Source organism: Pan paniscus, chromosome 1 (assembly GCF_029289425.2).
Source record: "Pan paniscus chromosome 1, NHGRI_mPanPan1-v2.0_pri, whole genome shotgun sequence".
NCBI lineage: Eukaryota > Metazoa > Chordata > Mammalia > Primates > Hominidae > Pan > Pan paniscus.
In genome coordinates, this window is record NC_073249.2 from 25,798,520 (window position 1) to 25,805,210 (window position 6,691).

Below are 6,691 nucleotides of genomic sequence, written 5' to 3' on the forward strand. Positions count from 1 at the left end.
GAGACGGTGACTCACTCTGTCACCCAGGTTAGGGTGCAGTGGTGCAATCATGGTTCACTGCAACCTCAACCTCCCTGGGCTCAGTTGATCCTCCCACCTCAGCTTCCCAAGTAGCTGGAACTACTTGGGCATGCACCACCATGCCCAGCTAATTTTTTTGGTTTGTTTTTTGTAGAGATGGGGTTTCACCATGTTGCCCAGGCAGGGCTCGAATTCCATGCCAACATCTACTGTTTTTTGATTTTTTTTTATGGCCATTCTTGCAGGAGTAAGGTGGTATTTCATGGTGGTTTTGATTTGCATTTCCCTGATCATTAGTGATGTTGGGCATTTTTTCATATGTTTGTTGTCCATTTGTATATATTCTTTTGATAATTGTCTATTCATGTCCTTAGCCCACTTTTTGATGGGATTGTTTGTTTTTTTCTTACTGATTTATTTGAGTTCATTGTAGATTCTGGATATTATTCCTTTGTCAGATGTATAGGTTATAAAGATTTTCTCTCACTCTGTGGGTTGTCTGTTTACTCTGCTGACTGTTCCTTTTGCCTTGCAAAAGCTCTTTAGTTTAATTAGGTCCCAGCTGTTTATCTTTGTTTTTATTGCATTTGCTTTTGAGTTCTTGGTCATGAAATCCTTGCCTAAGTCAATGTCTGGAAGGGTTTTCCAATGTTATCTTCTAGAATTTTTATAGTTTCAGGTCTTAGGCTTAAGTCCTTAATCCATTTTGAGTTGATTTTTGTGTAAGGTGAGATATGAGGATCCAGTTTCAGTCTCCTACACGTGGCTAGCCAATTATGCCAGCCCCATTTGTTGAAAAGGGTGTCCTTTCCCCACTTTGGGTTTTTGTTTGCTTTGTCAAAGATCAGTTGGCTATAAGTATTTGGATTTATTTCTGGATTCTCTATTCTGTTCCATTGGTCTACGCACCTATTTTTATACCAGTACCATGCTGTTTTGGTGACTATGGCCTTATAAGATAGTTTGAAAACAGGTAGTGTGATACCTCCAGATTTGTTCTTTTTGCTTAGTCTTGCTTTGGCTAAGCAGGATCTTTTTTGGTTCTATGTGAATTTTAGAATTGTATTTTCTAATTCTGTGAAGAACAATAGTGGTATTTTGATGGGAGTTGCATTGAATTTGTAGATTGCTTTTGGCAGTATGGTCATTTTCACAATATTGATTCTACCCATCCATGAGCATGGGATATATTTCCATTTGTTTGTGTCATCTATGATTTCTTTCAGCAGTGTTTTGTAGTTTTCCTTGTAGAGGTTTTTTGACTCCTTGGTTAGGTATATTCCTAAGTATTTTATTTTATTTTATTTTATTTTATTTTCACAGCTGTTGTACAGGATTGAATTCTTGATTTGATTCTCCACTTGGTCGCCGCTTGTGTGTAGAAGAGCTACTGATTTGTGTACATTAATCTTGTATCCAGAAACTTTGCTGAATTCTTTTATCAATTCTAGGAGCTTTCTGGAGGAGTCTTTAGGTCTCAAACTCCTGAGCTCCAGCGATCCACCTGCTTTGACCTCCCAAAGTGCTGGGATTACAGGTGTGAGCCAAGGTGCTTGGCCTTGTTTGGCCTTTAAAAGCTGCCTTGTGTTAAATAAATTGTCTAATGAATACAAACGCCATGCTATTAGTGGAAGGATTACTCCCCTTTAGAAGCCTCTATAGATGTGGAGTGAGTAAGAAAACTAGCAAACACAGATAAGAGTGAAAAATAGTAGTTCTGTTTTAGTCTCTCACACTCTTCAAAGTATCAAAGGCAGTAATCAGTGCGATCTATGTCACCATAAGTTCCCCACATCAGGGCTGTTGCAATATTTTAAGTGGATTTCATTGCTGGTGATTTAAAAAACACATAAATGGCTGGGCGTGGTGGCTCATGCCTGTAATCCCAGCACTCTGGGAGGCCGAGGCGGGCAGATCACGAGGTCAGGAGATCGAGACCATCCTGGCTAACACGGTGAAACTCCATCTCTACTAAAAATACAAAAAATTAGCTGGGCATGGTGGCGGGTGCCTGTAGTCCCAGCTACTCGGGAGGCTGAGGCAGGAGAATGGCGTGAACCCGGGAGGTGGAGCTTGCAGTGAGCAGAGATCACGCCACTGCACTCCAGCCTGGGCAACTGAGCGAACCTCCGTCTCAAAAAAAAAAAAAACCACGCACACACATAAACACATCTCCTGTGGTCTGCATGTGGCAATGGGGAGATCAAGAACAGGGACAGGTCTCAGCTGACATTTAATTCTCAGTACACAGAGACCTGCTTTCCTGGCATAGATATGTGTGTCTCTGCCACCAGAGATAATTTTTTCTGCCATCGATAGCGTTTTATATATGTGACAATCACTTACACGAGGAGTTATTTATGTGGCACTTTGCAAAGTGCTTTAAAAATGCAATTGCTATTCAGTTATTCCTTACCAATCCCTTGTGTGGCAGGCCATGTCTCCACATCAAGATTTAGAGCATCCTGAGGCATAATGCTTTGTGCTTACGTCCCACCAGAAGTTGCAAGTAGGAATCTGGGTTGCCACCCCAGGGCTGCCCACAGGCTCTGGATATCTCTATTTGTGCTGGAAGCTTTCTCTGCAGGAGTCATTTCTAATTCAAATGAGGGATTTGCAGGGAATGGAAGGGCCTAGAAGTCGGGTAGCTGGTGTTTGGTTAGGGCATAGTGCTTAGGACACGCCAAGGCCCTCCCCACCTGTGCCCAGAGTCCAGGAGAGCTGTGGGGCAGAACGGCTGGTCCCTATGAACAATGATTTTCCTGAAGACATTCTTCCAGAATGGTCTATGGGGCTATTGTTCTCATTTAGATACTCACTGACTACCCAGAACCCAGACAACGATGGGTCCTGTCCAGCCCCTCCCAGGAGTAGGCATGAGGGAGGTGGGGAGGGTGTCCCTGGTCCGTGAGGGCCAGCTTTGCTCCTGACACGTGGTTGAGCCTGGGAACAGGCCCAGGGGCCCCTATGAGGGCAGGCCAGGGTGGGATTTGAAGGAAGTGGCAGGAGGCATGAGCCCTAGCCCTTACAGCAGTAGCTGCCATTTTCCCCGTGGCTCTGGGACTTGGCCTCTCTATGGGGACAAAGAACAGATGTCTCTGAGCAAGCAGGAGAGGGAGGAGCTGTGCATCCTCAGAGGGCTCAGCCCCACTGGCCAGGGCGGCCACACTCCCGTGTGGGGAATCCTGGGAGGGGGTCCCCTGCCTGCCTGGTCTGCCTGAGCTGACAGCCTCTGAGTTGGGTGGAGAGAGAGGATAGTGTCCACACAGTGAGCATGCCCAGCCAGCTGCTGCACCCAGGAGCCCCGAGGCAGTGTGGGGAGGTGGCGGGGGAGGGAAGCTGGTCAGAGACTTCCCGTTCCAAGATGCGCCACCCCTGCACGCCTCAACTTGTCTGATGCTCACAGCAGCCCTGTGCAGCCAACGTTATTAACTCCATTTTACAGATGAAGAAACCAATATTCAAAGTGGTTATCAACTTGTCCAATATGATACAACTAATTAGGAGTGGAGAGTGGGCTCATTAGCTTCTCCAATGAGCCAAAGTACCTGTGTGTCTCCCTCTGGGGCTTCAGTTTCCTCAGGTATTAAATGACTATCTTTTGTATTTCTTCCGGCTCCAGTGGCCTGTGGCTTCCTGGGAGGTACCCGGCATTCACCTCAGAATTATCTATGGCAAAGCCCCTTTCTGATTTCCGTGCTTGATATGATCTCTAGTGAAGCCTTTACCTTTTCTCTGGTTTCCTGGAAGAAGCTGAGTGTACAGACAGAATGCTGGTAAGAGGCCACGGGGCCACTGAGATCAGTGAGTTTTTATCATAACTGCAAGTTGAAGAGGCTGTGACATTTCAGTGAGTCCCCAGCTACATCTTGAGGAAAAGGGAGTGTCCTGGCCCACAGGTCCCTGCTGGGGATGGGGCTATCCAAAGTCTGACAAAGTTTGTCTCTGAACTACTGTTCTCTTCTCTTGAAAGCCATTTGGTTTTAGCTCCTCTAAAGGGCCCTGTGTGAAGCACCTGTTTTAACTCAAGAGTGTTCTCCTCAATTTCCTTGGGAACATGAACAAGACCCTTCTATTTCCAGATCCGAGGTCAAGACTAGCAAAGGCTCTCATCTGTGTGGGGACAGCTTTGCTCCTGCCAGTGGCTCTTCTCCTGCGGGGGTCTTCAGGTTTCCACTGCCAGGAAAGTCAGTCTCTTGTATGACTTGAGAGCAAGGTAACAACAAAACCTGGAAAAGGCTCCCTTACTTGTGGTATGGGTTTGCCTGACCAGCCACCTCCTGGACAAGAGGTGGGCAAAGGGGGACTGGCTCTTGGTGCCTGTGTAGGAGGCTTCTATATCAAAATTGGAAATACCCATTAGGAAATTGAGATTGATTGAGTGAGCACTGGTTTTCACTGGCTCTTGGATGTTTTATTTCTTAGCTTGTGTTTGCTGAGCACCTGCTGTGCCAGAGCCTTGGCCTATGGCTTTAGAAGAAAGCAGGGTCTGGGTGTTGTGGCAGATATACTTGGTTTCTGAACCAACAGTGTTTCTAAATCTCCTTCTTCCTTTGTGGCTGAGAACGTCACTCTCAAGATAGAAGCAGCTGCAAATGCCATTTCACTTTCCAGGCTTTCTCAAAGCCGTGGAGTGCATGTCAAACCCAACGTTGACTAAGGAACCAGCAAGGGAAGTCTTCTAGAGAACTACTAGGGAGGATTTTCTCTCCGGCAACAAAAGAAATGTAAAAGAGAGGCTGTCCTGCCTTCCTTCTGATGGGCTTGTGTGAGGACCAGTGGTCAGCGGCCATCCAGCTACCTTGAGGGGACCAGATGACACTGAGGATGGCAGAGTGCAAAGGGGGGAGGCAGCAGGTGCCTGACAACTTCATCACACAGAATTAACCAAGCCTAGAACTTCCTGTTTCCAGACAGCTCGACCTGTGAGATAATAAATGTCCTTATTGTTTAAGCGATTTCAGTTGAAATATTCTGTACTCGCAGCCAAAAGCATCCTAGGTGATACACACAGAAAACAGAGTCTTCCCACGCAGGAGATTAACACCCAGGGGAGACAGGAAATGCACCCATCAGGCATCTGAAGAGCATTTACCAACCCATGTTGTCCCCATAATTTACAGCTGGGTCTTATTTTAGAAAAGAGATGTATTCATAGAAACAGTGTGTGATACAAATTATAATTCTCAATTAATTTCATAGATGTTTCTGAGATGTGGTTTCTACAGTCTTAATTGATCTTTAACAATAGCTCCTAACACTTTGGAGTTTCTTTCTTCTGGTTTGACAAGTGGTAAATATCTGGAAATCCCTACCATTAAAGTAAAATTATTTTGTAAACAAGGTATCCTTTTTACCAAATGAGTATTCATTCTTTAATTTACCCTTCTGGTAATTTCAGATTTTGGAAATAAGGGTCCTCAGGAAAGCCTCATCTGAATACCAGGCTCTGTGACCATGTTTATTATTCTCAAAGACCAGAGAAGGGTAAAGCATGTAATTGTGTCTGCACCTTATTATTCCAAGTGTTTATTGTAGCCTTAGCTGTGATTGGTGTAATGAGATGATAAAATGGTGCTTGTGGCTGAAACTCCTGGATAATACATCATTCAAAGGAAGGGGGAGATTTTTTGCAGAATTTACCATGGAGCTCTCCACAATCCCATCACATACATCTCAAACCCCTCATCCTTAGTGAGGACCTCAAAGGCTTTGGAGTTGAAAATTAGGAAGCGGATTTTCAGAGAGAGTCCTGGTGAGCCCCATGGGGGATTGGTTCACCTCCTCTGCCTCTCTCCTGTTCAGAAGCCTGTTCCCAGATTCCCTTGTTTGCAGAGTGTTGAGTATGGTTTAATTCTGCCAACAAGTGCCTTGAAGCTAGATTAGGAAGCCGGAGTGGAGGCTGAGCCATTCTTCCTCTTCCAGCATGGTGGCAGGTGTATTAACTCTGGCCAGCATGAGTTCTTCCAGTGTATTTTTTTCCCAGCCACTCTTTTGCCTCAGGGCTGCTGGGCAGCTGTAAACATCAGCAGCAGTTTCTGAAGTTTTTTGACTCCCAACTGCAAAGTTAGAGGGGACAGCCCGCCTGACTGCCCTCACGCTGACACCAATCGCAAATTCAGGAGGTTCCAAAAACTCCTGAAATTATTTTCTAGAAGTCCCCACAGAACTCATGGAAAGCTGTTAGACACCCAGTTATGATTTATTACAGGAAAAGGACACAGATTAAAATTGATCAACAGAAGAATCCAGAAATATTCCAAATGCAGAGCTTCTGTTCTCCTCTTCCCTAGGTCAGGATGCATTAGTCTTCTGGCATCGATGCGTGACAATATCCATGGAGTATTGCCAACCTGAGAAAGTTCTACTGTTTCATCTTTATAAATTAAAGTGACAAGCTGGGTGTGTGCCTGTAGTCCCAGCTACTAGGGAGGCAGAGATGAGCCCAGGAGTTCGAGGCTGTAGTGAGCCATGATTGTGCCACTGCACTCCAGCCTGGGTGACAGAGATAGACTCTGTGTCTAAAAATGAAACAAAACAAGTGTGTTCTATTTTCCTATATGATAAGGCATGGGAAGTACATCCTTCTTCTCCTCAAGTCAAGATGGAAAAATTTGAAATACATCATCCAGAAAGTTCAATATGGTTTCCCTGCAGTTTGGGGGACACA